Below are 24,552 nucleotides of genomic sequence, written 5' to 3'. Positions count from 1 at the left end.
AGCTTGGCAGCCCCTCAAATATTGGAACACTGCTATCATGGCTCCCCTGGTCCTTCTCTTTGGAGCCTTCTCTGGATCCTTAAGACGACCACGAATGTTCTTTTGTTTCCAAAGTTTGGCAGCATAATGTGCAGGAAAACTTTGACAAACCCTTCAGTTAGTATCTTTCCGTGAATTTTGACAGCAACATATTCTTCCTTCAGAGGTGAATGCACAGCCTGTGTTTTCCTTCACATCACTGGCAGGTTGATCCGAAGAAAAGATAAATGTGGCCTGAAAAATAACAAAAAAGAAAAAAGAAAAAAAGGAGGCATATGTTGGAAATGCTTTATCTTTGTAGAGCCACAGGTTTCTGAAGACGTGTAACACCGTTTCACAGCTGGACAAGTAGTAATAGCAAAATGTACTTTCAAACTTGAGTGCCTTTGTAGAGATTGCAGAGGTTATGTGTCTACTTTATTTTAGAAGGGTTAATATAGTTGGGAAGACTTTTCTCCTGCCTCTCTAATAATACTCAAATAAGGCTTTCGGTTAATCTGAGTAGTGAGTGAATTCCCACAGAGAAGATGTAGATTTCATTTTGTGTTTTGCATTGGCATTGTGTGAAGTGTGAGTGCCACTTTTGTGGGTTGTGTAATGTGTGCGTTACGGTGAGCATTGCCAAACCTTTGCTCATAGGTGGCGGTTAGAAAAAATGAAACTTCTGGGGAAACTTGACTGACTCCTCTTATCAGCTGACTTTGGCTGCAGCTCCCCGAATATTTTTTGAAGAATTGCAATTACTGTCTCTAAGATATATTTGTCTTCCAATCTTTCTTCATCAAGGAATTCAATGTAAAATTTATAAGAATCCCTGCAGCTTTCCAGATTGACTCTATCGCTTTAGGTCTTTCATAAAGGCCTTGAGGACTTTCTTTGGGTTGAAACTGGACCCCAGGTGTGTGATGGAGCCAGTCTCCTGGTTATGTTGAGGGCTGGATTGATGTTGTTTTAATTCTTCCCAGCTGTTGTATGTTTGATGGAGAGAGAGTGAGAGTGAGAGCGAGTGAGTGAGTGAGAGTGAGAGTGAGAGAGAGAAAGAGAAAGAGAGAGAGAGAGGGAGAGAGGGAGAGATGATGGCTGGCTGGTTGGATATGGGGGTGGGCTCTTGGGGGTTCGGCAGGGTTCAGGCGATCCTCTAGCCAAGGATATTTCCTGTATTTCCGATATTATTATAACACCCTCTGATGCGAATTAGTTAAGACGTTCTACTCCCCCTCCCATCTTGAAATTTAGTCTGAGAGAATGGGATAACATAGGGGAGGCTTCTGTGGAGCCAGCCTCATGGAGAGAAGGGGCTAGAAAGCCTGAGGGAGAGAAGGAGATAGGATAGGAGACGTTTCTGTGGGGCAAGGCTGAGGGAGAGAAGGGGAGAGGATAGGGACGATTCAAACTGTAAGTGTTGATTATTAAGCCTCATCACATAGTTTTGTAGTGAAGCACAGGGATCCAGCTAGTTAAATATAATTTTATAATCAGTAGGAAAGGGAGAAGTCTACAAGGAAAGCTGACTTGAAAAATGTATACATCTATCTTGCCATCATGAACATTTAAACTTAGTGGGAAAGAGATGTTAGGATAAAAATTCCTTGGTTCATCTGCTAGGCAGAGAAGAAATGCAATACAACAAGGTAACTCCAGTAAGTGACTATGTCCCAAGGACATTGTTTAATTGGTATTCAACTGATAGGGTACTTTCTCTTGGCTGGGTTCATACATCAAAGTATGTTTTGGCTTGGTTTATCCATAATTAGTGAAATAGATCATGATGAATGGGTTTACATGTCATCCTAAACCATAAACAATGGTTTACAAATTGCAGTAATTAGGTTTACATGTTATGTGATGATAAAACAAAGCAAGCTACATATTTTATGTGCAACCAGGAATTAGCTTTTTTCTTTTTTCAATGGACTACAAGAAGATGCATAAGTTGGTTAAAATGGGGGAAAATTAGAAGGTAGGTTTCCCAGATTTTATTAAGTTTCCCATGTCCAGTTCTCTATTATTTGAATCAGATTTAAATCCTCATCAGTTGGAGTCTCAGAATCTTCAACCCACTAACAGAGATTGGTTACTATACATTTTCTACTTCAATCACGTTAATCTCTATTTATCCTTTGTGAAACTTTACATTATTCCCCTGCCCAATGGAAAGCATAATTACATGGATTTATTTACCTTACACAATTACCTTGATATTAAAATTTTCAACATAGACATTGGTTGGATTTACACATCACATTAAGCCAGGGTGGCAACCACAGTTCCTTGTACAAACCACAAGAGCTTAATTCTCTAGTTCAAAAAGAAAGACGTCCCATTGTAGGTTTGCACCATATGTCAACTCAGCTATTGACAGTGGACTTTGACAATGAAGAATGGAGTGTTACTTCTCAAAATTTGGAAACTGTACTTCTATTGATTCAGCCTTGAATTTTGTTTTCCTTTTTAGCAACCGCATCACATTACAGATCTATATTTGACTTGTAATTGACTACTCTTCTAAGATTTTTTTTCACAGCACTTTTGTGAAACCAAGTGCCCCTTATTCTTTACTTGTATTTAATTTGTATTTCCTAAGTCAACATTTTTACCTTTGTCTGTTAAATTTCATCTGATGCGTTCAGCCCGTTTCTCTATGTGATCAAAGTAATTGAGACATTTGTTTCTGCCTTCTAGGGTATTAACTATTCAACTCAACTATGTACTTGTCTTTGCTTACTGAAATATGACAATATCTAAAGTATTTTATTGGACCGGATTTAAATGTTGATTTATGTTAGTTTTCCTAGTCTACTTGTTAAGTAGGATCATTCAACTATGCTTGACAAGGTTTAATTTCCAACCCTTGCTTTTGAGGTTTTAGTGTAATATAAACTCTGGCGTAAGAACGTCAGCAAGTTTATAGTACCTGGTTGGTCACATTTGTTAAGTTGATGGCAAAACATCTCAGTTGTTCATTTTCTTAGTTGTATGATTGCGTTGAAGCTGAACTGATCGGGCAAAAGCTTTTTCCATGATATCTACTCTGGATAATATTATTTGAGGAGAAACCTCCCTGTAGACAACATCTAATCTTGATCTGGGGTGAGGCTTAGATCAAACACTTGGATTTAAGTCTGTAAGAAGGACTGCCTCATTAAGCCTACCTTGGCACTCAGGCTAATGAGTTTTTAGCTTCCCATTTCGTGCCTTGTTTTTTTCCAATCAGCAAAGAGCCTTTTGCTCTTTATCTAAAGCAGGGGTATCAAACTCAATTTCATTGAGGGCCGCATCAGGGCTTGGAGGGGCAGGTGGGCATGGCCAACTGGATTGGCATGGCCACCAGGGGGCATGGCCAACTGAGTGGCCATGGCCAGCTTGACACCATTCCCCAAACTGCTGACATGTTTCCTCTTCACATTGGGTAGACTGGGCCGAAGCTACGTTGTCCCGATCTTTCCTCTTTGCACTGGGTAGACCGGGCTGAAGCCATGCTGGCCTGATCTTTCTCTTCTCATTGGGTAGACCAGGACAGCCCCGTGGGCCGGATCTTACCACATCGCAGACCGCATCTGGCCCGCAGGCGTTGAGTTTGACACCCCTGATCTAAAGGTAAAGGTTTGTTCTGTCCAGTCATGTTCAACTCTATGGGGTGGTGTTTAGCTCCATTTTATAGCTGAGGGAGCCAGCATTGTCAGAAGACACTTCCCTAGTCATGTGGCGCAGTGCTTAGAATGTAGTATTGAAGGTTAACTCTGCCCACAGTCTGGAGTTTGATCCTGAAGTGGCTCAAGATTGATTCAGCCTTCCATCCTTCAAGCTCGGTAAAATGAGGACCTAGATTGGGGCGTGGGGGATATGCTGACATTATAAACCGCTCAGCAAGCGCTGTAAAAGCAGTGTGGAGCAGTATGTAAGTCTACGTGATACTGCTTATTGCTAGGTGGCCAGCATGGCTTAACACTGAGGTGCACTGAATGCTGTTATCCTTCCACCAAAGTGGTGTACCTATTTATCTACTTGTGACTTCTGGCTGACGTTGTGGCACTGTCGGATGCAAAGAGTGGGGCTCTGTGAACTCAAGCCAAATTCCTTTGTTGGAGGAATTCCATAATTTAGCCCCATAATTCCATAATTTCCATAATTCCATAATTTAGCCCCATAGAGGTCTAAAGTCACCCTGTAGGAGTGACAAAGAGTAGAGGGGTGCCCTGCAGGTCATGGAGAGTGTCAGCTCTCCTGCTTGACCCAGGGCTAATTCCCTTTCATCGAATGACAAAGAGGAGAGTCAGCCATTATGGCTGCCATGAAGCTGGGACAGCAGAAGCAGCAAAGAATGTGCTGGGGCAGTGTGGATGAACAGTAATTGGAACTGAGTGAAATGATTTCTTTTACTTAGAACCTGCCCTAAACAAAATAAATCCTGGAAAAGAGAGTTTGAAAAGTTTGTTTAAACAGTGAATAATTACATTCAATTATAATTCAATAATAATGAACCAAGAGAAAAGATTGTAAAAGGAGAGGGCAAAACATAGAAATATTTAAAAAAAACATAGAAATATTGGATTTCTAATTCTTGTTGGCAATAAGGCATTTTAAAATGCTGGAAGTACTTGCTTGAATTTTGATTATTAGTTTGAATAAATATTAATGGAATCTGTTAGATTTTGTGCAACATTGAAAGTTAAGCTGAAGGTGCCATCTACTGGTGAATGGAATAGACATTATACTCCTACAACCCTGGGAAAAACACTGCTAAGACAGACGAGAAAGAGGAAATAAATGACACCTGGAGGACTGCCGTGCTAGCTACTACCTTATACTTATCAATCTCATGACTACTGGAGCTCCAATAGTTAGAACATGGAAGACATTTAAACAAAGTGGATCTCAAATATTAAGAGTTATGATTGAACTTAGAGAGTAGATTTAAAGAGACATTTGGAAATTTTCCTGGACTACTCAAATAGAACTAATTGACTAATTGTAGGACATAAAGAACTATAATTACTGTATTCCTGGAGGAGCAATGTCAGGATTGAGCAAACCGTTTCCAGGTCGACTTTCTGAGCTTACAGATAATTGAGATTGGGGTGGTGACAGACTTTTGATAGACTGCTGAGCAATATTTGAACCTATCAAATAAGATAAGATGTTCCATCAGGGGGATATAAGTGGATTCCATAAAGAAATGGTGTCAATGTTCCAAAGCATTCATGATATGATGATAAGGAATCGCAGGGAAATAAAGGGTTTAATGAATAACATAGATTGAAAGTTAGAAAATGTTCAACAAGGGATAATGAATTATCATCAAAAAGCCCAGGAAATAGAGGAGATAATAGAAAGGCCATGGGAAAAAGATAGGACAGATAAATCAACAAATAAAACAAGAAGATAAGAAGGAGAAGGTAATAAAGACTTATGAAATAATTCAGGGAAAATACATACTAAAAGATCAAAAAATAGTATTGGATAAACAGAAAGATACTCTTGAAAAGAAGATAGGGACTTGGCCAGACCCTCTGGAAGCTTGGCAGATAAAGATAGTAGAGATGGAAGGAATATTTGGATTAGACAGGAAAGAAGTAGATAGAGATAAAGGGACGAGTTAGGGAGGCAATTAAAAAACAAATAATAATTGAAATACTTAAACGGGAAAGGGATGATGGATAGAGGCAAAGCTTTATAACACAAGATTGGCTCTATTAGGAGCTAGAACAGAGGCAGAAACAAGAAATAGGGGGAATATTCAAATCAAATAAAAATCAAATAAATCAAATCAAATAAATAATAATAATAATAATAATAATAATAATAATAATAATAATAATAATAATAATAATATTGTGCATATTTCTATAAAATTTACTAAAAGCAGCAGCTAGATATAAAGATTAGATGTTGAAAGATGGTGTTACTATGTATGTTTTAATGATACTGTTACTCTCATTAGAATGGAGTTCTAAAATACTAAACAACTAAATAATGAAGGCCTATATTTTAACATAAATATTTATAATAACATTACAATTATATAAATATGATTCAAGTAACAAATATTAATAGAATTAGAGAGCATTTAACCGAGGAAGCCTTCGTCGGCGCCATCTTGATGCATATATAATGATAATAATAGTATAATAATATAATAATTATAATATAATTATATAATAATATAATAATATAATATAATATAATATAATATAATATAATAATAAGTATAATAATAATATAATAGTAATAGTAATAATATTACTATTATTACTTGTAACCAAATGAATGATACCCAGATGCCTCACTGTTCGTGTATTGGTACTGATGTATATTCTAAAACAAAGTTTATAAAACATAACAAAAAAAATCTACTTGCATTTATCTACTTGCACCTACATGGCAGGTCTGTAAAGTAAAGCAAAGAAAAGCTAAAGGAAGATCATAAGCACAGTCGTGTTTTCATTTAATGATCACTTTGCTCAATGACTGAGTTGTCGATCCCAATTATGGTTGCTAAATGAGAACTACCTGTAGAGTAGAATAGAGAACATCCATGTTTGGGCAGTGAATATCTGTCTCCTAGTACCTTACAATATAATATGACTAAGATAAGTGAAGGAGAAAATGATGACACAAATCAGAAGCACTAAAAATGTCAGTGTTTTGCTTTAAGAACACATTTGTTACCTATATTTTTTTTGGCAGAAGACATTTAATTATACTACCTGTCAGATTTACACTGATAGGTACTGCGAGGCATTGGAGAGACCGGTGGTTATTGTGCGGTGGTGGCAGGGATTCTAACATCAAAGCTAACCTTTGGAAGGGGCCTAACTAAAAGGCTCTTTCCAATTCCTCCCATTGTTATATTTTTAGTTTCCCAAATTAGATGACTAGCGCTTTAATAAAGACAGAGTATAAAGATAAATATCCTGTGCTGTTTTATGCATTTATGGGTTACATTGGTTAGGCTATAGTGAAATGCGGCAGTTGTCCAGAACTCGTAAATGTAATTGGCCTAAGTAGTTTCTGCCAATTTGACTTGGACAGTGTGAGAAATAGAGAGAACAACATTTGCAGGAATTTTGCAAGACTTCCACCACTGATTAACTAACTGTTTACCAAGGCAGAGTATATGTCTGGTTTCTCATGAACCGCACTAAATTATAATCTGGCATAGTATGTTGTGCACCACAGCTATAAATCATAATTTATGCTTTGAATTTATGTGTGAACTGGGACACCGTGGCTTGTTCAACAAACTGATGAGAACAAACCGTCATTTGGTTTGCAGCTGCCTTAGAAGCATGTCATGTAATCTGCTCACCATTTTATTGTTTAGCTGTTTTTGTTTAAAAGCGTGTTGTTTCCTCTGTGTGTGTTGTTTGATTATTTTCCTATGCTGCCAAGAGTCACACTGTTTGAATTGGGTGGCGCTGTAAATTCCCTGAATAAATAAGTTGGAATGTAACGGGTTGTGTAGTTGAGTTTCAACGCTTGTCCTAATTTTTAACTACATTGGGTCTCCATGGAGCGTTACAAATGGCTTTTTGTTGTTACTAGTCAAAATGTTATTCCTTTTAGCTCAATGTTTTCTACAATCAGTGGCTTTGAAACGTCTCTGATGGGTTCTTTTCTAGTCTGACTTAATAGACCAGGAACTGAATTTGGGTTTGTTTGTTTTTTGCATGCAAAATATATAATATACTTTTGAGCTAGGCCTGGAGCAGCTGATACACAGGTAGTCCTCAACTTATAACAGTTCATTTAGTGACCATTCAAGGTTACGATGACACTGGAAAAAGTGACTTATGACCAGTGGTGGGATTCAAGTAATTTAACAACCGGTTCTCTGCCCTAATGATTCCTTCCAACAAGTTTGCCAAACTGCTCAAAAAGTTAACAACCAGTTCTTCCGAAGTGGTGCGAACTGGCTGAATCCCACCACTGCTTATGACCATTTTTCACACTTGTGACCATTATAGCATCCATATGGTCATGTGATCAGAATTCAGGCTCTTGGCAATTTATTCCTATTTCCTATGTCCCAAGGTCAGGTCATCCCCTTTTGTGACCTTCTAATAAGCAAAGTCAATGTTGAGTGAAGCCAGATTCACTCAACAACCATTTGAGTTGTTAGTAACCGTTAGTAACTTAACAGCTGTAACAGCTGCAACAATCATGTTAGTAATTTAACAGCTGCAGTGATTCACTTAACAAATGCGAACGTGAAAGAAAAGTTGTAAAATGGTACATTTGCTTAACAATGATTTCACTTAACAACAGAAATGTGAGTCTCAATTATAGCAATTATAGTTGAGCGCTAGCAGAAGCCTAAAAATATTCTAACTCAAATCTGTTCTTAGTTGTTCATTTTAATCTCATGCTAGTTTATATTTTCACTAAATTATCAAATGCTTTATCCAATTTACCTCTGTGGCTCAGACTGCTAATGCAGTCTGTTATTAACAGCAGCTGCCTGCAATTACTGCAGGTTCTAGTCCCACCAGGCCCAAGGTTGACTCAGCCTTCCATCCTTTGTAAGGTAGGTAAAATGAGGACCCAGATTGTTGGGGGAAATAAAGTTGACTTTGTATATAATATACAAATGGATGAAGACTATTGCTTAACATAGTGTAAGCCGCCCTGAGTCTTCGGAGAAGGGCGGGATATAAATGCAAATTTTTAAAAAAAATTGTAATATTCCTTCTGCCTCCGGAAGATCAAGATAAAATTGTCTACATGGATGAGAGGCTGTTCTTAGTTTTATTTCAAGAAAGGTTCCAGATTTTCCCTTAGATGGTTGTTGCAGGATGGAAAAGATTCTAGCTATTTCCTGTGTTGTGACTGAATTCCTTCCTCCATTCTTTCCCTACCAAATTGGTCTTTCCCTGAAGCCAGACCTGGACCGAACACATTCCTGCCTGATGAACTCAGCCTTCACCTCTAAGATATCATTAATTTAAAATCCATCATCTTTTATTCTGAAGTCTAGCTCTGTCAGACGTCTTGTGGTGAATTTGAAGATGCTGGTTTATAATGCTGCCTTTTGCAGCCTTCTGACATTTCTCTTCCTTTAGAGCCAATGTTCCATAAAATTGAAGTTTTCCATAAAATCTTAATAACATGATTTTTTTCCCCCTCTTTGGTTTTTCAGAAAGTTTCCCCAGGAGATACAGAATGACATATTTTTGGAGCACTGGAGAAAAGAGATGCTACTAATACTTCGTCCACAATTACTTGAGAAAAGAAATAGTGATTTAATGAAGAAGAGGGAAATATGTATGTGTGTGTATGTATGTATATATGTATGTATGTATATATATTGGATTTTACGCGGAGAAAACCCGAATAACCAAAGACCTATATATATATATACATACACACACACACACACATACACACATACATACATACTTACATACTTACATATATACACACACATTGTTGTGTCTCACTCGCTCCCCCTGCCGCAGCCGGTCCCCTCTTATCTCCTGCCGGATGCTGATAGTTCGGAAGAATGTCCTGGCACCATGCTCAGGCAAACGGAGCAACTAAACCCCTCCCTCACAGCATGTGAGCCTGAAGAATAGAATAGAATAGAATAGAATTTATTGGCCAAGTGTGATTGGACACACAAGGAATTTGTCTTGGGGCATATGCTCTCAGTGTACATAAAAGAAAAGATACGTTCATCAAGGTACAACATTTACAACACAATTGATGGTCAATATATCAATATAAATCATAAGGATTGCCAGCAACAAGTTATAGTCATACAGTCATAAGTGGAAAGAGATTGGTGATGGGAACTATGAAATGATTAATAGTAGTGTAGATTCAGTAAATAGTCTGACAGTGTTGATGGAATTATTTGTTTAGCAGAGTGATGGCCTTCGGGAAAAAACTGTTCTTGTGTCTAGTTGTTCTATTGTGCAGTGCTCTATAGCGTCGTTTTGAAGGTAGGAGTTGAAACAGTTTATGTCCAGGATGCGAGGGATCTGCAAATATTTTCACGGCCCTCTTCTTGATTCGTGCAGTATACAGGTCCTCAATGGAAGGCAGGTTGGTAGCAATTATTTTTTCTGCAGTTCTAATTATCCTCTGAAGTCTTGTGTTTTTCTTGTTGGGTTGCAGAACCGAACCAGACAGTTATAGAGGTGCAAATGACAGACTCAATAATTCCTCTGTAGAATTGGATCAGCAGCTCCTTGGGCAGTTTGAGCTTACTGAGTTGGCGCAGAAAGAAAGAAGAATGTGAAGCCAGTCATGAGCTCAGATTACCAACAGCTGCAGGCTGGAGAGATCCTCGCTTCCGGAGAATTGATAGGCGACGTCAGCAAAAGGAAGGGAGGGGCAGGTCGGGATAAGTGCTGAGTCATGGAGCCACACCCCATGGCCTATATAAAGGATCTGCTTTCTGGCATTCTCTGAGTCAGGCAGTCTAACTTGGATTGCTGAAGTCACTTCTTGGTCTCCTGCCTGCCTTGAGAACTCTGATAGGACTTTGGCAGAGCTGCAGAGGCACGCTTGATACGGACTTCCCTGAGCCGGCCGTCAGCGGAGGAGTGGGACACGACACACATATATACACACACACACATTTATATGTATGTATGTATGTATGTATGTATGTATGTATGTTGTGTTTGTGCGTGCATGAAGACCAAGATGATATCATTTTAGATGGCACATTTCTCATGATCAAAAAGGAACTTGGGCTGATACTGTCTCAGTTAACATGTATGAAAGTTGCTGAAGCTTTCAGATAAGTACTATATCAGATAGGGAGGGCAGGAAAATCATTTCTCAGACTCAGTGCATGATCTCATATCAAGGAAATGCTAAAAATGACTCTTGAGGTGCAAAAATATTATGGTTACTGTCTTACCAATGGATGTATTTTCTAGAATGTAAGAAACCTGAACTGTTGGGCTCCAACTCTTAGCACTTGCTTATCATGATTGGAGCTGATGGTGGTTGTTTTTTTATTTGCATTATATCCCGCCCTTCTCCGAAGACTCAGGGTGGCTTACACTATGTCAAGCAATTCATTCATTTGTATGTCAATTTATTGCCCCCAACAATCTGGGTCCTCATTTTACCTACCTTATAAAGGATGGAAGGCTGAGTCAACCTTGGGCCTGGTGGGACTTGAACCTGCAATATTGCAAGCAGTTGCTGTTAATAACAGGCTGCATTAGCCTGTTGAGCCACCAGAGGCCAAATTTTGTACCGAATACAGAATTAGCAGAATTGGAAGTGACCTTGACGGTCTTCTAGTCCAACCCTTTGCTTGAGCAGGAGGCCCTGGTCAACTGGCTGTCCAATCTCTTCTTAAAAACCTCCAGCGATGAAACACCCACAACTTCTGAACTCAAGCCATTCCATTGATTAATTGCTCTAATTGTGCCTTGGTATTTAAATGCTAGGGTTTCTCCTTAGTTTTAGGTTGGATCTCTCTTTGATGGGCTTCTGTCCATTACTTCTTGTCTTGCTCTCAGGTGCTTTGCAGAATAAATCAATGCCCTCTTCCAATATTGGAAGATTGCTATCATGTCACCCCTGGTCCTTCTCTTTTTTTGCAGACAACTTCTAAGTACAGCCATTTTTCTACCCCTCGCTTTCTTGAAACAGTTAAGAACCCATGTGTGATATTACAGCATTGGAATAATATCTGAGGACTGCCAACCTCAAATCTGTTTTGGACTGGTATTTGAGATTATCTTCGATTCATACCCCTTAATTTTCCAGTCTAGCCTACTTTTCAGGTGTTTTAAAAAATAGAGGAGACAAGCAGGATTGCTGTTTTACAGAAAGAATGATACAGTGATATGTCATCATTTCTGAACAGGGGATCAATACAAAATCAGTTCAGAGGTCCATTTTACCCAGACCCTCCTATAGCATCATAAGTAATTAGGATAGGAACAGATTTGTCCTTTCACTGTGATCTTAAGCAGTTTTTGATTGCTGTACGACAAATTGTTCTACATGCTGCAACTGGACAAGTGTTGTTTCCTTAACCCTTGATCTCCAACCTGCCTAAAAGAATTGCTTGTATATGGAATCCCAATTGAAATAGAATGAGGCAGGTTTATTCCAAATATGTATCTAGAACTTGCTTGACAAAATAAAGGATAACTTCAAAGGTATATCCTCCAGTTAATATTGTGATCTAAACCATGGTGATGACATTTCAACCTCTATCTTCTTTCAGGATTCTTGAAGCAACACAAATAAGACAATTTTCTACCCAAATATTGTTAACTTTTAAGACCCGCTTAGTTTTAATCTGTATTTCTACCCTGTCATGTACACCTCCAAGGTCAGTTTGATATTTTAAAGAGGAAGTAATAGTAAGGAAAAAGGATTTTATCAGCTGGTAAGACCAGTGAAACCTCTATTAATGTTCTGAAGCAGCAAACAATTCAGATATGACAGGCATTAGTAGAGGAGAATATGTGTAGCTTGGGGTTGAAACAAGGGGTCTTTGGTGTTCTCTGAATTTAGTGGTTTTCTTACAGAGGTTTCATTACCCAAACTAGGTAACATCCTCAATGTATGAGTGCCTAACCCAGGGGTGTCCAAACTTGGCCCCTTGAAGAGTGGTAGACTTCAACTCCCAGAATTCCCCAGCCAGCAACTTGCTCATATTTATAGATCATGCTGGCTGGGGAATTCTGGGAGTTGAAGTCCACCATTCTTCAAGAGGCCAAGTTTGGACACCCCTGGTCTAACCTTTTGGCTTGCCTGGACCTTATTTTTTTTTATTTATCATTTTTTATTTTATTATATAAAATACAAAAAAGAAAAGAAAATAGGAAATTAAGGAAGGGAAAGGGAACAGGGGAAAGGGCATATGAGATACAAGGGGAAAGAGAAACAGAAAGAAAGGGGAGCATTGACTTCCAACTCTTCTTAGCACAGTCCAAGATAATGACACTCCAACCTCAGTTTTTTTTTTGCTTTTACACATTAATATATAACTAGCCATTCCTATCTAACAACAAATCTTTCTAATCAACAAAGCACAAATTCCAGGAGTGATATCCAAATAAGATAATAAAATAAGATAATAATAAAATAATCAATTTAACCATTCCTGCTTTATATTCCTTGCCATGGAAATAATGTGTATTTCTATTTGCACCTAGTAATTTTTGTGAACTGTCACCATTTGTATTTACAAAATTTATTGTATTTACCTGCTTTTCTAGTCCATGGACGCTCAAGGCAACTAATCAACCATACAAAAATAGGAAATAACAAATTAAAAACACAGATTAAGACCAACAAGTATCCTAACATCGGTTAAAACCTGGAGGAAGAGCTGGGTCTGGTCTAGGTGATATGATTAAGGGGGACAAATGCAACTTGCAGAGGTGTTCTTCCCTTCCTCACTCTATACCAGAAGGTTGGGACTTTGAATAGCAGCAGCAGCAGCAGCATTTGTAGACTTAAGCCAGGAAGTTTATAACAGGTGGGAGAATCCCTTAAAGAGTCAGGCCCTTGATCAGGTGTAGCCAACGTGTCTGAAGGCCACATACAGCCATAAACAGCTAATAATGCAGCTTATAAAGATTGTAAACTTTTAACATTATTATGTGAACTTGTATTATAAATCTATATTATATATTTTATACAATAGATAATATAAAAGAGCCATGGTGGTGCACTACAGTATTGCAGGCAAACTCTGCCCACAGCCTGGAGTTCAATTCTGATTGGTTCAAGGTTGACTCAGCCTTCCATCCTTCTGAGGTTGATAAAGTGAGGACCCAGATTGTTGGGGGCAATATACTGACTTTGTAAACCGCTTAGAGGGGGCTGTAAAGCACTGTGAAGCGGTATATAAGCCTAAGTGCTATTGCTGAAGACAATTCCTCTACACTCAGTTGAGGTCCAGGCAAGCAGTAACCACAAGTTTAAAGCTGGTATGTTCAGAAGTCAAAGAAAAAGATGTATTAGAAAGTTTTGATTTTTAAAAAAGTTGGGAGTTTTTTTTAAAGTTTAGTACTTTGAAGGGGGAAAAAAACGGGGGGGGTTCTCTTTTTTCAGTAAGGCCAAAGAATTTGAAAGAATAACATTTTGTCTCCCAGACAAGACAGTTTGGGCAAAACAAGTGCTTCTCATTGTATTGTTAGTATTGTGAGAATGGCGGCCGGTTGAATTCTATACAAAAGGATTCTGATTTTCAAGAAGCATTTTCCATCTGCCTGTCTCTGTATGTTTCTGTAGAATTCAGGGAATCAACTTGAATCTCTTTTATAACACTAAAGAGGAAAGGTGGCAGGCTGAATCCAAGCTAAATTACTTCAGCTTTCATCCCCCGGAAATCAGCACCGATAGAAATTACAAAGGGTTGGGAGATAGAGTCTTAATGGCACCATTAATTCAAGGGCACTTAAAACGCTGTTAACGGATGTCCTGATTAAAAAGTGTATTTCTTTTGGTGACAAAATCAATATCATATTGGGGAAAACGCTGCTGAATCCCTAACAGCCAAACTAGCAGGACCAGTGGTGAGAGATTTGGGGAATTGCAGAGAAGCCAAAAGATGAAAGAGGGTAATAACCTTCTTCAGATGTGGCCTTTCCATCTTGCAACCCATGGGTGCCAAACTCGATTTCATTGAGGGCCACATCTCGGGGGGGAGGGGCTAGGTGGGCGTGGCCAGGGTGGGCATGGCCAGTTGGACATCATTTGCATCGGGGGCACCTGTAGTGGCCCAAGCGCCTCTGCCAGCCAAAACAGAGCTAGGGCACTGCGGGCTGGTCCTTCGCTGTTTCCAGAGTGGCTCTGCAGGCCAGATCTAAGCATCCCATGAGCCTGATCCGGCCCAAAGGCCTTGACTTTGATACCCCTGTTGCAATCCAAAGACTGCACATAAAGAACTTGTGGTATTTGTGTGTTGATATTATTTGTTTGTTTGTTTGTTTGTTTGTTTATTTATTTTGTCAAATACATATTAAATAATATATATAAGCATGAATTGAATACATAAAATGAATACAACTAAAGGGAATATTAGGATAGCGACGGTAGGCATGCTGGTGCTCTTATGCACGCCCCTTACAGACCTCTTAGGAATTGGATGAGGTCAACAGTAGAGAGTCTTAGGTTAAAGTTTTGGGGATTTTGGGATGAGACCATGGAGTCTGGTAGTGCATTCCAGGCATTAACAACTCTGTTACTGAAATCTTATTTTATGCAATCAAGATTGGAACAGTTCACTTTAAGTTTGAATCTATTGTAAACTCGTGTATTGTTGTGGTTGAAGCTTCAGTAGTCATTGACAGGAAGGACATTGTAGCAGATGATTTTATGAGCTATGCTCATGTCATAATGAAGGCGGCATAGTTCTAAATTTTTTAAACTCAGAATTTCAAGTCTGGTGACATAAGGTATTTTGTTGCGAGCGGAGGAGTGTAGGACTCTTCTTGTGAAATATTTCTGGACGTGCTCAATTGTATTAATGTCCGATATGCAGTGTGGCTTCCAGACAGATGAGCTGTATTCGAGAATTGGTCTAGCAAATGTTTTGTATGCTCTGGTTAGTAGTGTAATCTTACCGGAGAAGAAGCTATGTAAGATTATATCCTGTGAAGTGTGGCTCCATGACTCAGCACTTCCTAGGCTTGTCCCTCCCCTGCTTCTGTTGTTCTCGTCTCTCCTGCCTACAAAACCTGGGATTGAGCCAAGCCTGATTGCTGTCAGCTGGGTTTGCAGGCGTGGCCTGGGGGGGGGGAAGAGTCAGGGGAAGGAGGCCTCGTTATCTCTTTCACTTGGCCTGCTTCTGGCTCCTGGAGCTGATCCAGGAAGGCCGGTGCTTCCGCGGTAAGTCCTGATGGCCCTTCCCCCTCACTGTCCAAGTCACTTTCTGGCAGCAGGCCCAGCTCCAAGGCACTTTCGGGCATGGGGCCAGGTTCGGGGGCGGGAGCCACAACAGGTGCAGGATTTGATAGGGCACTGCCTATTTTGACCACTTGTTGCCTGTTTGACAGGAACAGAAGTTATCCAATTATGGAGGAGTCCGGAGATGCCATAGGATTTTAGTTATGATCGTTTTTCACATGACCATTGCAACATCCCCATGGTTATATGATCAACTATGCCTTATACATTGTAAGCTGCCCTGAGTCTTCGGAGAAGGGCGGGGTATAAATGTAAACAAAAAAAATAAATCTGAATGCTTGGCAATTGGTCTATGTTTATGACAGTTACAGTATCCCGGGATCATGTGACCACCTTTTGCAACCTTCTGACAAGTAAAGTCGTGGTGGCGCAGTGGTTAGAATGCAGTATTGCAGGTTAACTCACTGCTCATTGCCAGCAGTTTGATCCTGACCAGCTCCAGGTTGACTCAGCCTTCCATCCTTCTGAGGCCGGTAAAATGAGGAGCCAGATTGTTGGGGGCAATATGCTGATTCCGTAAACATTTTTTAGAGAGGGCTGTAAAGCACTATGAAGCAGTATATAAGTCTAAGTGTTATTGCTACAAAGTCAAGGGGAAGCCAGTTTCACTTAACAACCTGTTATAACTGCAGTGATTCACTTAACAACTGCGGCAAGAAAGGCTGTAAATTGGAGCAAAGCTTGCTTAACCATGGTCTCACTTAGCAATGTAAATTTTGGATTGAATTGTGGTCGTAAGTTGAGGACTATGTTGAGAATTGTGGTTGTAAGTTAAGAGCTGTGTTGAGAATGAACAACTAGCTGTTTGGATATTGCTAAATTTATTAATATCCATCCATCACCATTTCCTGAGCTGAGTTAGGGTAACAGGAATTGTACACATCTGAAGGATCACCATTTCCTTGTCCACACCTGGCAATTAAAAGTTAGGCTTTCCGTCCCTTGCAATACAATGATATAAAGAGGAACTCCTGCATATCCCAAAGCTGTTTGGTTCTGCATTGCGACATTTAGAATGTATATAGATTATAAACATCTGGAACAATGTCCCAAATGTGCTTTTTCCAAAATCTTCTGAACTTTGTTTTGTTTTGTTTTCCTTTGAAAACATTTCGTTTCTCGTCCAAGAAGCTTCTTTAGTTTCTGAAGAACTAAACTGAACTATTTCAGAAACTGAAGAAGCTTCTGGGATGAAAAGCGAAATGTTTTCAAGGGAAAAAACCCCAAAAGGCCAGTTGCCTTTTTGGAAAAAGCATCCTTTGGGACAACCATGACCTAGATGATTGAGAATTTCCATAGACATCCAGAATAATGACAGCTCTGAGAAAATGGTAATATGGAATTTGCCTTTAAAGGGGTGCCGTTAAAATACCATCCTTTCTTTGTGAAATAAGATTGTCAGATGTATGTATATATGAAGTGTGTACAATAGATGCTAACATCTGCAGCTAGCATAACGCCGCATTAGCATCCTCGGCTAGATTCAGAGGATTCCAACTATGAGCTTCTGCCTGGAGAACCCATAGATTGAATTCACAGATATCCTTTTCAGTTCCTTCAAAGATGTCCTAATTTAGACAGGAGTTTGCTTGTTTTGTCAATCCATTGTATATTTGGAATTGTATCAGTTAAATAAATAAGACATTGGCAAGATGTCAGCCAGTACATGGCTGTAGGTAACTTGCAATCATATAACTGCTGGAAGAGACCACTCTCCCAAAAATGTATGAGGAAGGAAGGAGTGCCAGAAACGAAATTTGATTACATTGAAACACGTTCAGACTGGACTGAAATCCAGTCATTTTAATTGCTCCTTAAATATTCCTTCCAGCCCATTTAAAATTGTGATTTGACATCTGGCTACTGTACATGTCCCTTGGATTGCGCAACCCTAGTTTGATATGATTTTAATTTTTTTCAAGGCTTCAAGTCAGTGGAGATTTTCAATCATCCAGTTCAAGGTTATCCCAAAGGTGCTTCCCCCCCCCCCCAAAAGGCAAATAGACTTTCTTGGGTTTTTTCCTTTGAAAAAGTTTTGCTTCTCATCCAAGAAGCGTCTTCAGTTCTAAGTGATTGGTGGGGAATGGAAGGATTTACATAATATTCTCGGCAGTCACCTGGTCATTTGCACTCCGAGAGTCATGGAGGCCAACTTGGGGGTTTATCTGTACCCTCAAGTCACTTGAATCAGAGTCTAAATCAGTGGTAGTCAACCTGGTCCCTACCGCCCACTAGTGGGCGTTCCAGCTTTCATGGTGGGCAGTAGGGGTTTTGTCCGATACTGAAGCACTTTCCTTTTTAAAAAAATTTAATTGACTTTAAAAAAAATCATAGCATTATTTAAAAACATTTTCATTAGGTTTTCATAAAATTCCCCATGACAATTAAAATTTTTGAAAATATGCTATTTGTATCACCCTCGCATAAGTTTAATTTACGTTATGTAAGTTAAGCTAAATGGCCGCAAACAAAAGAGCCTCGTCCCAGAATAGCTCGCACATCTCCCCCCGCGCCACCCAGCTGTAACAGACAAGCAGAGCTGGTAGCCGGCGCCATCCCCCCAAACCCAATCCACGATGCGCGAGAGGCATGCGCAGATGACAATACACGGCACATTACTGTGGAGCTGGTGGGCGGTTAGAAAATTTTACTACTAACAGAGATACAAAAGTGGGCAGTTTTTTTCAAAAGAAAAAAAATCAAGAAAATCCACTTGCCTTTTGGAAACAGCACCTTCAAATCAGTGTTGACTTCTGGAAATGCCATTGATAAATGCCTGGTGTTTTCTTGGCAACATTTTTGGATGGGTTTGTGATTGCCTAGTTCCTAGGGTAGAACTACAATTCACACACTCCCAGTTTCTAGCCTGGCGCCTTAACCATTGACCAACCTGCTCTATGGATAAATACGATACATGTTCGATTTTTATTTGACTGAATTCCTATTCAGTAGTAATTGCTTAATGGTGCCGCCATTTAAGGCTTGCCATATGGCATTGGTCTGAACTCTATGTACCCCAGGAGTAGTCAACCTTTTTATACCTACCGCCCACTTTTGTATCTCTGTTACTAGTAAAATTTTCTAACTGCCCACCGGTTCCACATTAATGCGCCATATATATAATCATCTGTGCATGCCTCTCGCACATCGTGGATTGGGTTGGTGGGGTGGGGGGGCGCCGGTTACTAGCTCTGCTTGTCTGTTACAGCTGGGTGGTGTGGGGAGAGATGCATGAGCTATTCTGGGATGAGACTCTTGTTTGCGGTCGCACTATAGCGCCATTTAGTTTCACTTACGTAATGTGAACTAAATTTTATTCACGGGTGATACAAATAGTATATTTTCAGAAATTTAAATTGTCACGGGGGATTTTATGAAAACCTAATGAAAATGTTTTTAAATAATGCTATGAAAATGTTTTAATTAATTAATTAAATTTAATTAAATTAAAAAAAGGGCAAGTGCTTCAGTATTGGATAAAACCCCTACCGCCCACCATGAAAGCTGGAACGCCCAATAGTGGGCGGTAGGGACCAGGTTGACTACCACTGATGTACCCTATGCTTATGTTTAAAATAGGTGTCAACCTTACCAAGTATGTTCACTTCATAAAATAATTTATAGGGTTGACAATAATTACTGTAAACTGAGAGCCTGGCCACAACTGAATTCAGCAAAAATATATTTAGGATGTTGGCAACCTGGTCATATGCTATTTTCATATATCCTTAAAAAGAAAGCATTTCTACGTCTTACTCATTTTTGTGTGAGTCTGTTTCATTCTCTGGGGTTTCTTTCCCAAATGCACTTGAATTAAAGGAAGTCTGCTTTAATTCACCTATGAGCTAAAATTAAACTCCATCTTGGTTCCTTTCTTCCGGTTAGATGGTAGTTTAATATTAAAATAGAGGTTGTCTGTCTTGCCTACTGTCAAGATAAAAAAAAATCTACATATGTGAATGTGTTTTCCGCCTAGTGCTTTATAACTCCGAGCATCCTCCGAGGATAGTGCGTCAAATCCATATTACATCTAAATGTTCTCTGTTTTTGTGTAACCGGTGTCATCAAAGTGTACTTAAGAATCCAAGCAACATATTGCCATTTCATTTATGCATCATGTCTCAGTATTATCCATTCATTAATCCACCTCCAGGCAAGAATAATTCATTTAAAAAAAGAAGAAGCGTTCAAGTTTTCTTGGTTGGCAGAAGTTACAAATATCTGCAACATTAGCAGAATAATAAAAACCAGCATGGATGCCAAGCTGCTTCCAGAATATTTTCTGTCTTATTTAATAGAGATGACCTACTGTGTTTTTGGAGTATAACACGCTGTGGAATATAAGACGCATATTAGGTTTTGGGGAGAAAAACAAGGGAAAAAAATCTGCCTCTGCCTACCAGCATCCACCGGTATTCATCTGGCTAGCGTCCTTGCAGCAAACAATCTGTTATCTCAGCCTGATTTAGCCCGAACAGCTGATTGGCTGTTGGATCGGCCTCCTGGAATACTGCTAATCAGCTGTTACAAGCTGCAGGGATTCCCACAGCCCATCGCCACCTCTGGGCATTGTGTTTTTGGCTTCTGGGCATTGCATTTTTAGCCTTTGCACGCTCCATTTTAGACCCGTTCCAGACTGTGAGGATCGCCATAGCACATTGCCGTTGATTGCTGCCCCCGCGTGTTGCATTTTCTGCATCCGCGCGTCATATTTTTGGCCTCCGTGTGCCCCGTTTTGGGCTGTTTTGGTGATCGCTGCCACCGCTGCTGCCGCCAATCCCTGCTGCCTGGAACTGGCCAAAAATGTGACGCATGGAGGCCAAAAATGGGGGTGTGTGGAGGACGAAAACACAATACGCAGACTCAGAAAACGCAACATGCAGAGGTGGCGATCGGTGGCGGTGGACGTTTCAGACTGATTGGGGTGCTGTGTTTTGTGACATGGGCTATGGTGTGTGGGGAGCATCATTTGCTGTTCATCAAATAGCAAAATTCCTCATCTCGGCTTGCTCCTTTTTAAAACTGTGTCACCGTATCTATTCTTGGAAATATTTCAATTGATTCTTTGTCATATATTTTGTCTGTTGGAAACCATAGATTATCCCAGGCAAGGGGTTTGTTTCTAAGGTACCAAAGCACAAAATGTGCCAGTTTTAATCCTAAACTCATTAAAAAGAGTTAACAGGTTTGGGGAAGAAAATTGGGGCTAATTGTTTAGATGATTACGCCCCACTTGCTCTGATGATAGGCTGGAAAAAACTGAAGGAATAATTTTCTACTTAAACGCTGCGTCTTGCTTAGAACTGTCTTTAATTCTCCATCACTACCGCTTTTGTATTCTCTTCAAGGGCTAATACCCAACTGCCATTTTTTAAATTAGTGGGTCAATTCTAATTTCTGGAACCTGGAGTTTTGTGTCAAACTGTCCCAATGATAGAAGGCCTACAGCTTTTGTGGGGGGAAAAAAAAAGTAAAACTAGAACTCCAACACGCAATAGTGGATTTTTGAGAAACGCACAAAATGCACTCCATAGGCAATGCCCATGTTAATTGTCAAAGTATACTAAGAAGATTGGGAATGGATGTCATTCATGCTCAAGTTCCTAAATGTTTCTCTCGATCTCCACGTATGGTTGGAGAAGGTGCAAACATAGCTGCCAATTAAGTATCTGCCTTTTTGTGATGAGTTGTTGATGCTCTGAAGTGAAATCCTCATAGAAACCAGAGCATCTTCACAGTGTAACTTTAAATCTCTAAGCTAGCTGTAAATAACAGCCTAAATCAAGGAACCATCAAATCACTCCTACCAACACTGACAGGACTAGTATATAAAAAGAGAGCAAACCCCATTCTCTTCTAGCACTGATGATGTTATCTAGGTTGGTAATAAAACGTCTGCAAGGAAAACCACCAAGTTTAGAGAGCATCAAGGACCCTGCTATCTCTAAATGTATGTTGGGGTGACATCCTGGGGGCCACCAGATGTTTTGCTTTATAATGCCAATAAACTCAAGGCAGCAGGTCTAGAAAAAAGAACATTTGTCCCAAGTTTGTGAGTCATAATTTTCTAGTAAAGAATCAGATTTTTTTTTCCTGCTTTGCTTTGGCATTCCTTAAAGCTGAAACAACCTCAAAGAATTGGAAAGACAATCTAATTTATCGAGTCCAAGTCTCTGCTCTATGTAGAAATACAACTAAAATGTCCGGAGAAGAGAAGAGAAAAGGATTGAACTGTGGAGTCCTTGGTGCTCTTTGAGGTTGGTTGTTTTCTTGTAGTCATTTCATTACCCAACTAGGTAACATCATCAATGCTGGAAGGGAGTGAGGTTTGCTGTCTCTTTATATACTAGTGGTTTGCTTTATCGGTGTTGGTGGGGGTGATGTTTTCTCTTTGGTAGTTTTTGGATTGAATTGTTGTTTACAGCTAAATTGCTTGTCTAAATTAGTTGTTCCTTGATTAGGGTATTGTTTACTGCTTGATTATTTGTCTGGTATTAACCCCTGCTTATCTGGGCAACCTCAATAGATAACTATCAATTGATACTGACTCTTAAATCTTCTTGGCCAATGGTTCTTATGGCTAGGAATATTCTTGCATGATATTCAACTGGAATTTGCTTTCCTCTCTCTTTGTCTTGGGCTTTGGCAACTACTGTATTGCACTTGGTTAATTTTTAGAGCATAAACCAGGATTTCAGAAGGAAAAGGATTCCACTCCACCCATAAACACAAAATAAAGAAAAGGTCCTATATATATATACAAAGGATATAACCTGTACAATGTAGAATGAAGAGGCCTTCGTTCTACAGTGCACTGATTTCATCTGGTAGACATATATCTTCCTTTGTCCTTCTCTCCTCCTGGTTCCTTTTCTTTCTTTCTTTTTCTTTCTTTCTTTCTTTCTTTTTCTTTCTTTCTTTCTTTCTTTCTTTCTCCATTTCTTTCTTTCTTTCCTTTTTTCTTCCTTTCTCCTTCCCTTTCTCCTTCTGATTCTATTTTCCCTTCCTTTCCCTTCCCTTCCAATTCCTTCCTTCCTTCCTTCCTTCCTTCCTTCCTTCCTTCCTTCCTTCCTTCCTTCCTTCCTTCCTTCTACCTTCAAACTTAAAAAATGTACTCCATAAAGAATCTTGCTTTCCCCTAATAATTTACATCTAGTGCAGGAATATGCAGGAAGGCCATTAAAATAATGCAAATTTTGCCAGTGATTAGGATAGATTAAAGTTTTTGCCCTTTATATAGATTAGGCTTTAAACTGAAATAGTATGATTTTTCTCCTTTTTTCTTGACACATACTTTTTATTAGCAGTCAGAAAAAAAATGTAGTATCAGCCACTGTTAATGTTCAGAAGATCATTCAGAAGAAGAAACATGAATCAAAATTATTTTGATATATCCATGCCTGTCCTCATTTTCTCAATACATTTAACCAAGCAAGTCTTTAGCATGATGTGTGCACAAGCCAATAGCAATGTATTCACTGAACTGTGGTTAAACAAAACATGTCTCTGGACGATAAGTGAACACGGTGTGTGTGTGTGAGAGAGAGAGAGAGAGAGGGGGGGGGAGAGATTATAAAATTAATTTATTTATTTATTTATTTATTTATTTATTTGATTTTTATACCGCCCTTCTCCCGAAGGACTCAGGGAGAATAAAACAAGCAATACAAAATACAATTAAAATGCAATTTAAAAAACTTATTAAATTAGCCTGAGAATTTAAAAAAATACCTTACACTAAAAACCCCATTTAAAATTAATAAAATTTACCATTTAAAATTAAATTCAAGCCAGCCCCGCGCGAATAAAAAGGTGTGTCTTCAGTTCGCGGCGGAAAGTCCGAAGGTCAGGTATTTGGTGTAAACCTGGGGGAAGCTCGTTCCAGAGTGTGGGAGCCCCCACAGAGAAGGCCCTTCCCCTGGGGGCCGCCAGCCAACATTGTTTGGCGGACGGCACCCTGAGAAGTCCCTCTCTGTGAGAGCGTAGGGGTCGGTGGAAGGCATGTGGTAACAGCAGGCGGTCCCGTAAGTACCCGGGCCCTAAGCCAATTCACTAAGAATGTGAAATAAATGAGAGTAACTATGTTACTTGATGTCACCTGAGGTGAATTATCTTTTTAATGTACTAAGTATTATAAATATTTATAAAATGGTAATCTGTATCTTTTGTTTCAGTGCATAGGACCCATTCCCTTCCCCCATGTCTTGTCAAAATGAAGTTTATGCTGGTAGTGTAGGAGAAGATCAGGCAGAGCTGGAGAGGTGGAGTTAAGTGTGTGATCAGCTTAGAGTCATTGTGTTCCCACAAGTGCTCCATGCCCAACCCCTCTTGAATTTCATTGACCCGTATCTGATGCCAATTTAGTATGGGATTCTAGTTGACCGGATTCTTGGGTATAGGCTTGAATAAATCTTCCATCCTGAAACTTTAGGAATGGTCCTGATTCTTCGTACCTGACAGGTGCCACATAAATTACTCTGAGGATACAAATACTGCTAGAGAAACTCATTTCTGGTTCCAGCAAAGATGGTTTATGAAGCTTAGAATGGGAAACCAAAGTGGGCCGTTATTGTTTTGATATAACATTAATTCATTTTAGTCATTTCCTAGTGG

At 39.4% G+C, this 24,552-nt stretch overlaps 1 protein-coding gene across 1 annotated transcript in view; it reads left to right on the top strand.

Annotated features, from left to right (window-relative positions):
- Window positions 1-24,552, top strand: part of TENM1 (teneurin transmembrane protein 1) — a 544,190-nt gene that overhangs the window by 118,105 nt on the left and 401,533 nt on the right. The gene's annotated exons all lie outside the window — the stretch shown is intronic.

Source organism: Ahaetulla prasina, chromosome 11, assembly GCF_028640845.1.
Source record: "Ahaetulla prasina isolate Xishuangbanna chromosome 11, ASM2864084v1, whole genome shotgun sequence".
NCBI lineage: Eukaryota > Metazoa > Chordata > Lepidosauria > Squamata > Colubridae > Ahaetulla > Ahaetulla prasina.
Note: the sequence above shows the minus strand (reverse complement) of the source record. Positions and strands in the feature narration are given on the sequence as shown.